At 41.8% G+C, this 12,105-nt stretch overlaps 1 long non-coding RNA gene across 1 annotated transcript; it reads left to right on the top strand.

Moving 5' to 3' along the window:
* Nucleotides 1–4,673: 4,673 nt before the first annotated feature.
* LOC124868026 lies at nt 4,674–8,311 on the top strand. The gene is made up of 3 exons (XR_007038225.1): nt 4,674–5,000; nt 5,166–5,201; nt 8,106–8,311. It is a non-coding gene; the product is annotated as an uncharacterized LOC124868026 (long non-coding RNA).
* Nucleotides 8,312–12,105: the final 3,794 nt, after the last annotated feature.

The raw sequence follows: 12,105 nt of genomic DNA, 5'->3' as shown, positions 1-12,105 counted from the left end.
AGTAGAGACAACATTATTAACCTTCAGGCTTCATTTGTTCGGCTTCACAGCTCTGCTTCACGCTAACATGGTTGCTAGGCAACAGAACTTACGCTGAGGTAAGGGCAAGAGAAACGCACACTGACGTAACACCAGCGGCACACTATGCTGATCTGGCATATTTAGCTAATAGCTACAGGTAGCATTAGTGTTACTGTTTGCCCATCATTTGTTTAAATGACACTACTTATACAGGTCCTTCTCAAAATATTAGCATATTATGATAAAGTTCATTATTTTCCATAATGTCATGATGAAAATTTAACATTCATATATTTTAGATTCATTGCACACTAACTGAAATATTTCAGGTCTTTTATTGTCTTAATACAGATGATTTTGGCATACAGCTCATGAAAACCCAAAATTCCTATCTCACAAAATTAGCATATTTCATCCGACCAATAAAAGAAAAGTGTTTTTAATACAAAAAACGTCAACCTTCAAATAATCATGTACAGTTATGCACTCAATACTTGGTCAGGAATCCTTTTGCAGAAATGACTGCTTCAATGCGGCGTGGCATGGAGGCAATCAGCCTGTGGCACTGCTGAGGTCTTATGGAGACCCAGGATGCTTCGATAGCGGCCTTTAGCTCATCCAGAGTGTTGGGTCATGAGTCTCTCAACGTTCTCTTTACAATATCCCACAGATTCTCTATGGGGTTCAGGTCAGGAGAGTTGGCAGGCCAATTGAGCACAGTGATACCATGGTCAGTAAACCATTTACCAGTGGTTTTGGCACTGTGAGCAGGTGCCAGGTCGTGCTGAAAAATGAAATCTTCATCTCCATAAAGCTTTTCAGCAGATGGAAGCATGAAGTGCTCCAAAATCTCCTGATAGCTAGCTGCATTGACCCTGCCCTTGATAAAACACAGTGGACCAACACCAGCAGCTGACACGGCACCCCAGACCATCACTGACTGTGGGTACTTGACACTGGACTTCTGGCATTTTGGCATTTCCTTCTCCCCAGTCTTCCTCCAGACTCTGGCACCTTGATTTCCGAATGACATGCAGAATTTGCTTTCATCCGAAAAAAGTACTTCGGACCACTGAGCAACAGTCCAGTGCTGCTTCTCTGTAGCCCAGGTCAGGCGCTTCTGCTGCTGTTTCTGGTTCAAAAGTGGCTTGACCTGGGGAATGCGGCACCTGTAGCCCATTTCCTGCACACGCCTGTGCACGGTGGCTCTGGATGTTTCTACTCCAGACTCAGTCCACTGCTTCCGCAGGTCCCCCAAGGTCTGGAATCGGCCCTTCTCCACAATCTTCCTCTGGGTCCGGTCACCTCTTCTCGTTGTGCAGCGTTTTCTGCCACACTTTTTCCTTCCCACAGACTTCCCACTGAGGTGCCTTGATACAGCACTCTGGGAACAGCCTATTCGTTCAGAAATTTCTTTCTGTGTCTTACCCTCTTGCTTGAGGGTGTCAATAGTAGCCTTCTGGACAGCAGTCAGGTCGGCAGTCTTACCCATGATTGGGGTTTTGAGTGATGAACCAGGCTGCGAGTTTTAAAGGCCTCAGGAATCTTTTGCAGGTGTTTAGAGTTAACTCGTTGATTCAGATGATTAGGTTCATAGCTCGTTTAGAGACCCTTTTAATGATATGCTAATTGTGTGAGATAGGAATTTTGGGTTTTCATGAGCTGTATGCCAAAATCATCTGTATTAAGACAATAAAAGACCTGAAATATTTCAGTTAGTGCGCAATGAATCTAAAATATATGAATGTTAAATTTTCATCATGACATTATGGAAAATAATGAACTTTATCACAATATGCTAATATTTTGAGAAGGACCTGTATTACTTTTCTGTCCTCTCCTTTTTCCAATTTAAAATGGAAACAATCTAAACCCATGTTAAACATTGGATTATGTTAAGATAACACACTGCATAGTTGGTTACAAACCAGAATTGATTCCTTCACATTTATTGACCCATGGTTCATAACGCTACCTTTGCCAATGCCACAGGCTGATTCCCGTGCCTGACTGGAATTGGACAACTAAGCTATGACCCCATTATTTGGTTATCTTGTTTTTTCTCTTTCTTTTTATGGTTGTTTCACTTTGTCTCAGGGTTACCAAAGCTGATGACCAAAAGAATGTGATGATGATGTGAATGTATTGTTTTTGTATTTTTCTCATTGAATGACATAGACAGGTATGAGTTAGTCAGAGTTTAGTCCTGCCCAGGCTAACCTTGTCCTGCCCAATCATAGGCCTTTGAGAAACAAACTGAACTGTGAACTACCATTCCTGCCAAGAGGAACACAGGGACAGTATTATTGTTTTTTTTTTCTTATTTTTGTTTTTCTTCTTCATGGATCATGGATCATTGAGTCTCAGCTCCTATGATGGATGGACCCGGTAGCTTCAAAGACTGCGATTAATCACACCCTTCGAACCTAGGGGGGATGATGGGGCCGTCCATTTTTGGTCGCACATTTTGACACACCCAGCTCAACAGACGTCGCAGCTCTGACGTCACTGGGAGTTTAAACTGGCTGAGAAGAGTTTCATTGCCATTTCCCGCCTATCTGGAGAGACAAAAGCTCACAGGCAAACTTTTGCTCCACAAGGCCATTCCCGGAAGAGCTTGAAAGCTGGAAATCTGTCTGATACGAGAAGATCAGGAGATTTATTTACCGATCGAAGACCACGCCAACACCCGCCACAGGTGGAAACCCACAGAGGTTCTATGTCCAAGGAGATGAGTTTTCCTCCTTGTGTAATGCAGTCGACTAACAGGGCATGGCCCCACCGTTTTATCAACTGATCGCTGCAATCAGGACATCAGCACCAGGAGGACTTCTCTTTCCATTTAACCCGAATGACACATTTTGTCCATAAAACTACTGGTTTGATCTTCATAGACACTACATGCGCATATATGTTTTTCTTTTATTATTATTGTTAGGTAGTCATTGTAATTCCCTTTGTGTAGAATAGTGGTTGTTAGTTAGGTGATAGTTGTGGACCAGAATAATGGTATATCAGGATTATTTGGCTTCAAAAAATCTTCATATATATAAAATTAATAGAAGCATTTGTGTTTATTTCGTGCAAGAGTGTTTTAACTGTCAAAACAAGGTCGAAGTTGCCCCCCCTCCCCCTTCAATGAAGTGGTTGAATAAACAGTTTGGTTAATAATTTGTAATTATTAAAGAGCTTTGAGCCCATAATCACAACACCAGAGGACATCTCTGATTTCTATTCGTAAGTAACGATTTTTGGTTAAGAAATAAAAAAATTTTTCAAAGTATGATTTTAAATTAAAATGCTTGATGAATATTAATTAACCAATAATCATAATACTTACAATGTGAAAATAACTGCTTTGACTAAATAGCCTCATAGCCTAAAGAAAACAACATATAAGTGAAGTTGTTTAAAGCGCTTGATTTTTCAGGGGAGGACACATAACTTTGCAGTCACTTAAGGGTAAGACAAGGTACAACATTTTTTAAAAAGAGCACAGAAATTATTATACACCAATAATCCATGAAGTCTAAGTCTGTGGGGGTATCATTATTATCTGGGGTTGCCTCACTTGGTCAGGGTTCAGCTTCTGAAATGTTATGTCAGGTGACAACATGAATGTGCTGAATGAACAGGTCTTTCTATTCCCTGATGGCATGGACACTCCAAGATGACTATGTTAAAATCAATCAGCTCAGAAAGGGAAAGATTGGTTTAGTGAACGTGAAACCTTATTTTCACACATAATTTCATCATCAAAGAGTCTGACCACTGAAAATCTTACTTGACATACTGGAAGAGACTTTCAGTTGTTCAAGGCTCTGGTTAAAAGTTAGAGAGCTTGGCAAAACAAAAACAAAAAACTCTAAAAAGTAAAAAATGTGACATTGATTAGCCAACTGGAACAATGTTTGTTAAACTCAAATCAAAAGGTATCCTACTACTTGCCCAGGTTACAACACCTCTTTCTCAAGGGATACCAATCTGAACTGCACAACCTTGAACAGCTGGATTAACCATGAGCGGATGGATGAATGGATTGATTGATGGTGGTACTATCAAGCTGAGAACAAAAGGAGGATACTAGAACTAGTACAAACTACCATCAGATGAGGGTTGCAACGATAATTTCTAATTAATAAAAAAACTATCAGATAAAACAGGAACTGTCTCCAATAAAATAAGGTTAAAGATGGAGTTTACCAAAACTAAATTTTCAAAAATATGATTAACTAAAAGGGCTGAAATAAAAGGCTTTCAGTGATCGATCAAAACTAAACAAACAAGACTTCCTGAAGTAAGGCTTCTGAGCCCATCTTCGGAAGTTCACAAATGCATTTGAAGGTACACAAGACATGCCACTAATCAAACTCTTAACCTAGACCTGGCAATACCCACTAGTTTGAGCTAACAAACATTTCAACAAACAAGCCAAAGTCAAATTGTCAGGCCACGGAACTGAGAATAGGTTTGTGTTCTGTGTGAATTTTATTCTCCCTTCCTCCTCGAGGGTGTGACAGGCAGGTGCAGCTACACAGCTGCGCTGCATCAGGAGCAATCAGCGAGAGAATTCTTAAGCTGGGACTCTGAAGGAGGTGTTCACTCTACATAATGGTAATCAGACCGGACAAGCCCTGCGCTGAATCGTTGTGCTTCCCTGTGTGTTATTACAAGGTTGCCGCCAGCGAAGCTCCAGCCCTGGATAATCCTTTGTGGTTCTGGTTCTTCTTCCTGTTGGCGGTCAACACACCTGTTCCTGGACAACCTGTTGTGGTTAGGCTCCTGCTCCAAGGTGAATACTTCGCTGAATTTACCTCAGTCCGAGAACTGCTCCGGATCTGCCAGATCTAACTTCAAGATCACTTCTCTGCCCGGCCTGTCCACCCTTCCATTGCTTGGAGGAACACGTTCACGTGGCACGCTGCCTGTCAGTTTCAGTGGCTTGCTCACTTCCCCAGAATCAACAACCTCGTCCACAAGTAAGCTTCCCCTTTTCTTCTATTTTCAAGGTCATCAGCCTGATGGTAATCGCTCTCTTTTTGTGAGCCGATCCCAGAAGCCACCCGGCTGCGGAGTCCTGTTACTGCCCATAAACATATTCTCAGTAAACTTGTTAATGTTTTTTGTCTCAATGCACAAACTAGCCTGGAAGAGTGGCAAGAAGAAACCCATCCTTGAACGTAAGCTATAGGAAGCATATTTGCAATTTACACTGATTCACATAGTCACATGTGGTGTCCCTCAGGGGTCTGTCCTTGGGGCGACTCTGTTTACTCTTTACATTCCACCCCTTGGTCACATCACTTACCACAAGATTTTATTTCATTGTTATTCAGACGACACAGCTCTACATCAAAACAGACCCCCACCTCTCTGCAGTTTTATCACCATTACTCTCACCACTCCAATCTTCTCCAAATAAACACATCAAAAACAAAAGCTGTTCTATTTGGCACCCCGCATAAGATTTACTCATAGTTTATTTTCACCATAATCTTCTCTGGCCACAACATTCCCCTTTCCTCTATAGTGACTAATCTTGTAAAATTTAAACCCTTATCTTATATTTGAAACTCAAATCAAACATCTCTGCAAGACCTCCTTATGTCTTTTCTGCAGCTTCAAACTCTATTATTCACTTGGCCTGTAATTGGACACAATTGGTCACTCTGGTCGAGTCTTTGTGGGCCTCTGTATAAAGACAGAAAATTAACATGGCATTTTTTTAAATTAATGATAGAGGGGTTCTATCCTACAACTTAAAGGAGAACCCTTTAGCAAAAGACAATCATACTCTGGTGTTATTTTAAAAACAAAGAATATGTATTTTTATGTGTGTATGTTGTTTGTCAGTGTCAAAAATGTTTTGATTTGTTTCACAATAATTAGAGCTGTTTTGATGTTGAAGTTGTTTATACTAGATATGTTATGCATTTTGGGGTCCTTTCCTTAGCCAAATGGAGCACTATCTATTCCGTTAGAGAATATATTTTACTGCTGCATACCAACATGAAAGCACTAAGGGTTTTACAATGGACACATTATAATCTACAGTATATGGTATAAAAACTTCTTTCCTTAGCAGTATATCTTTGCATCTACTTCACAGTGGCAGATGTATTGCTAGGGGCTTGAGGACGATTTCTCTTACAAGTGTAACATGGATCAAAATCTTGATCCGAGAGTGTTGTCAAAGATCAAAGACAAGGTTCTAGAGTCTTGGCTTTTATCAGCTCGAGCTTTGCTCATATGAGGACTGGTAATGTTACAAGAAGAGTCTCATTAGGATTATACTGGTAATTGCCAATTAGAGATACAATTAGTAATTTCATTTTATTGGCTGAAATTGCCAAAACCCTGATTGCACCTTCTTTTCTGTTCCACATTTTCCATTTCATAGTCCAATCTTTCTGTTTTCTGAGATTTACCTTTTTTTTTCTTTGAATACATGGAGACAGTACAGTTGAAACTACGTATCCACATACACTGTATAAAAAGAGACAACTATTTGTTTCTCAATGACATTACATAAGACTAGTTTTAGGTCCATTAGGATTAACAAAATTGTTTTTGCATTAGGAAAACAAATTCGGATAGCAGAGCAGAATTTAAAGCAGTCAGAGGTTGTATGAAATGCAAGTAGCAATCAAAAAGCAAGAAGGTGACCTAAATAATCAGGGTTTTAAACTAATATGGGAATCCTTTATCTGCAAAGAATCTCCACCTAAGCCCTAGATTACAACCCTGTGTCATGTATTGACTTCTTGGTACATTTCTGCTTTCGAAACAGATTCTGGACAAGTAAAGAACGTCCCACACCCCCACTCACCCATGGACATCAAATGTGGAAAGCATGCGCTTTTTCAGCATTATGTAACATACAAGCTGTTTCAGATTGAGTCCACCACAGCAGTTCATATTTAGATAAAACTCATTTTGTGTTAAGACTTGCGAGATATAGGAGCCCAGAATGCAGATGAGTAGGCTACGTGATGGTAAATGAAAAAGGATTTAATGACAAAGAAACTCACTCACAGCAGGAGGCAGGAACAAAACAACAAACGGGCAGGCGAGACAGGCATGGCATGATCCGAAAACAAGACTTGAGCATGAAAACAAGACATGATCTGAGAAATGTTACCGCCATGACTAACTGAACAGGTGTGTATATATGGAGTGAAAACCAGGTGGAGCAAGGAGACAGATTAACTTGGAGCAGGTGAACTGAATAAACTAATTGACAGACAGAACAAAACGTGGCTGCAGCAAAACAGAGACTCTTGAACACAAACTAGAAAAGCATGAAGCAAAAGCATAACCAGATCCGAAAACCAAACTTGACAAAACATGAACAAGATGACAAAACTAAAGCATGACCAGGTAAATAAACAGAAGCATGATTCAAAACTTGAACTGTGAATAAGACCAACAAAAACCCATAAACCAAAAACCAAACAACCCCAAATCATAACATTTTGTGTTAAAACAACTTCTGTGTTTTTATCAACTATGCTTTTGTCGGTCACATTTGGAATAAAGAGCTATAAATTAATCAGTAGTCACTATCACCACAGTTCCACCTTAAACAGTTTGTGCTGCACTCTGGTACCTTTCTCATTTAACCGGTAAAGAATCCATACGTTTCTAGGCTCAACTTTCCAGAACTCCTGGTCCGTTGCATTCATCTTAAAAGAACACAAAGAAAAAGGGGTGGTAGGAAACAAATACAGATAGAAAGAAAAAGGACACACTTGGTAGGAGGATACAAGTAAGGAAGGACAGAAGGAAAGGTAGAAGGACACAAGGAACAAAGAGAGAAAGAACACAAGGAATGTAGGTAGGTACAAGGAACGAAGAAGAAAAGAACAAGGAAGGTAACAAAACAAGACAGGAGGACACATGAAGACAAAAAAGGGGAGGGTAGAAAGAAAGAGGTAAGGGAGGTAAGAAACAAAGAATGAAGAGAGAGGAAGGAAGGACAAAAGGAAGGAAGGGAGGGGGACACAAAGAAGACCCAACATGGTGTCAGACATAAAGAGATTTTTTTTCATCATGCCTTGTTTGTGCTTGCCGAAAAATCTTAGATTGTCCTCTTGATGAACTATTGCTGCCACCACTTCCTCCCGGTCCACCATGGAAACACTGTTTTTGCCAAATGGTAAGATTTTTACTCCAGATTTTACCAACAGTCTCTTTGGTTGTGATTGTAATGGAATGTTTTTCTTTTATTACCTCTCTGTATATATTCTGCTTTATTTTTCCTTATCAGCATGTTGTGATTATGAATATTAATACATTATTTAATATTTAATACCAATGCATTTTATTTACAGTGTTATTTTTTTTTTTTTACATCTGTGAGCATAACATTTTTTTTGAACATTTTAAATGAAAAGCTAATAAAACATTTTAAACAAATCAAAATTGTAAGACGGTTCAACTGCTGGAGTTCCTCAAGGAATAAATGAACAAAAACAAAGAATCAGAGCAAAAGTTTGGTTAGGTTTCTCCATTTTATGACTTCACAGCTCTGTGCTTCATGTTGCAACACAAATAAATTAAAGGTGGTGGAGGTTTTTTCTACAACTTCACAAACAAGAATTATCAGCCACCCAGAAGAGCAGTCTTATTAGTTTACTCTGTCAACCTAACAGTGAAACTCTCAAGTGCGCCTCAAACATTGATGCAGGTAGTTAAGCTTAAAGGCCTTATCTAACCACTATGCACTTATTTTCAATTGTTTGTGTATTTTTGACCTAAGAGTAAGATTTTGACACTAGGAGAACAGTTAATGTGCTGGTTTTGCCAAAAAATAAATAAAATAAATTAAACAAAATACGGCACAGGTACAATAACACACTTGCCAAATAAGGTTGCCGGCAGGGGATTGGGGGCCGTCCAATTCCTTTTTGCAATAAAGGAGTGATTGCTGCACTGTGTGGTGCTTAGGCATTAGAACTGACAGTTATTGATCAGTTTAAGTATTTTCACACTATTTTTTATTTGTAGCCACAAAACTGGAAGCACAATGTTTTGACATATTTCAAGAAAAATAAGCAAGCAAGCAAATGTGAATTGCTGTGAGAAAATATTTATAGCACTCATCTTCATATCCAGGACCCCTTATGCCTAAAATTATGCATAATACATAATTATACCAACCTGTTTTTTCTGACTAGAAGAAATATGTTTGATATTAACAACATTACGCTGGCCTTTCACAAACAGTATGACACATCACTTACAGGAACTTATTTTGTCTGTGTTCAGTTTTAGAATAATGTTATAGACCAAATGAAAAAAAGAGCCTGGATCTCTAAAGTTCAGGTTTGCCCAATTATGGTGGATTTCTGCCAACGGCAAAGCAATCCCCCATCCAACTTCCACATGTAACATGCAATGTAACTGCGACAAATATTCGATGGCAAATTTAAGAAACTTTTACATACAAATGCAAAAAGATTTGGTAGTTTTTAAAATTATTTATATCCATGGCAATGTGCAAGATGACATATAGCTCTCTGATTACAGGGAATGTGTTTCTGTATTTTTTTATTTCATTTTCCACAGTGTTATGCCAGTAGAATCAATGAGTTCAGATCTTTGGGGAGATAAAAATGCACATAGCCCTCTATCAAAATGTTTTTAAGGCTTCACCAGTTTCCTTTTTATTTATTTTTTCTTTCAGCTGTCGTGTGGACTGATTAAACCAAAGCCTGTGGAAAAATACTAAAATTGCAGTACAGATGCAGCAATTTTCCCTTTCCATATAGTATGCAGCTTCAAATACAGTTTTGCTTTGTTTCTTAAACTGCCTTTCAAAAGCACTAATAAAATAAGCACTCTCCTCTCGAACTTTGAAGGAAAGCTATTTTTTGAACAATATTGGAATCAGTGCTTCCTCAACGCATATTTGTTCTGCAACACAGAAGAAATGTGAATAATTATTTTTATCAGTTTGGGAAAATTCATAATTAGCTCATTAATATCCACACATATAGAGGATTAGAATTTCACTTTTAGCTGGAAATTTTAAATTCACACAGAAGAAATGTAAAGACCTTAATGTTAATGTTAATGACCTTCAATAATTAATTCATGATAATGAAAATGTAAAGGTCATGAAGCAGGTATTTAACCTTATAAAAAAAAAACAATAGAATGACGTTGTAATAAATAACGCAAAGATAATGAATGCATAATTAACCTCGTACTCGTACTCGTCGTCTTCCGCTTATCCGGGACCAGGTCGCGGGGGCAGCAGACTCAGCAGAGACGCCCAGACGTCCCTCTCTCCAGACACCTCCTCCAGTTCCTCCAGGGGGAGCCCAAGGCGTTCCCAGGCCAGCCGAGAGACATAGTCCCTCCAGCGTGTCCTGGGCCGTCCCCTAGGCCTCCTCCCGGTGGGACGTGCCTGGAACACCTCCCGAGGAAGGCGTCCAGGAGGCATCCGGTATAGATGCCCGAGCCACCTCAACTGGCTCCTCTCGATGTGGAGGAGCAGCGGCTCTACTCCGAGCCCCTCCCGGATGGCTGAGCCTGCCCGGCCACCCTACGGGGGAAGCTCATTTCAGCCGCTTGTATCCGGGATCTCGTTCTTTCGGTCATGACCCAAAGTTCATGGCCATAGGTGAGGGTAGGAACGTAGACCGACCGGTAAATTGAGAGCTTTGCTTTTCGGCTCAGCTCTCTCTTCACCACAACGGACCGGCACAGCGCCCCCATTACTGTGGCAGCCGCACCGATCCGTCTGTCGATCTCCCGCTCCATTTTTCCCTCACTCGCGAACAAGACCCCTAGATACGTAAACTCCTCCACTTGAGGCAGGAACTCCCCTCCAACCTGAAGAAGACAAGCCACCCTTTTCCGGTCAAGAACCATGGCCTCGGACTTGGAGGAGCTGATCCTCATCCCTGCCGCTTCACACTCAGCTGCGAACTGCCACAGCGCATGCTGTAGATCTTGGCTAGAGTGGGCCAGCAGGACCACATCATCCGCAAAAAGAAGAGACGAAATCCACTGGTCCCCAAACCAGACCCGCTCCGGCCCTTGGCTCCGTCTAGAAATCCTGTCCATAAAAGTTATGAACAGGACCGGTGACAAAGGGCAGCCCTGCCGGAGTACAACATGCACTGGGAACAGGTCCGACTTAGTGCCGGCATTGCGGACCAAACTCCTGCTCCGCTCGTACAGGGACCGGATGGCCCCTAATAAAGAGCCCCCGATTCCATACTTCTGGAGCACCCCCCACAGGGCATCACGAGGGACACAGTCGAATGCCTTCTCCAGGTCCACAAAACACATGTGAACCGGTTGGGCAAATTCCCATGAACCCTCGAGCACCCTGTAGAGGGTATAGAGCTGGTCCAGTGTTCCACGGCCGGGACGAAAACCACACTGCTCCTCCTGAAGCCGAGGTTCGACTATCGGTCGGACTCTCCTCTCCAATACCCTGGCGTAGGCCTTACCAGGGAGGCTGAGGAGTGTGATCCCCCTGTAGTTGGAACACACCCTCCGGTCCCCCCTTCTTATGAAGGGGGACCACCATCCCAGTCTGCCAGTCCAGAGGCACTGTCCCCAACCGCCACGCAATGTTGAAGAGGCGTGTCAACCATGACAGCCCTACAACATCCAGAGACTTGAGGTACTCACGGCGGATCTCATCCACCCCCGAAGCCTTGCCACCGCGGAGCTTTTTAACCACCTCGGTGACTTCAGCCTGGGTGATGAAAGAGTCCAACCCCGAGTCCCCACCCTCTGTTTCCACCACGGAATGCGTGATGGCAGGATTGAGGAGATCCTCGAAGTACTCCTTCCACCGCCCGATAATGTCCTCAGTTGAGGTCAGCAGTCTCCCGCCCTCACTATAAACAGTGTTGGCGAAGCACTGCTTCCCCCTCCTGAGACGCCGGACGGTTTGCCAGAATCGATTCGAGGCCAACCGGTAGTCCTTCTCCATGGCCTCACCAAACTCCTCCCAGGCCCGAGTTTTTGCTTCTGCCACAGCCCGGGCCACAGCACGCTTGGCCTCACGGTACCCGTCAGCCGCCTCAGGAGTCCCACAAGCCAACCACAGCCGATAGG

The sequence above is a fragment of the Girardinichthys multiradiatus genome, chromosome 5 (assembly GCF_021462225.1).
Source record: "Girardinichthys multiradiatus isolate DD_20200921_A chromosome 5, DD_fGirMul_XY1, whole genome shotgun sequence".
In the NCBI taxonomy this organism is placed as follows: Eukaryota; Metazoa; Chordata; class Actinopteri; order Cyprinodontiformes; family Goodeidae; genus Girardinichthys; species Girardinichthys multiradiatus.
Note: the sequence above shows the minus strand (reverse complement) of the source record. Positions and strands in the feature narration are given on the sequence as shown.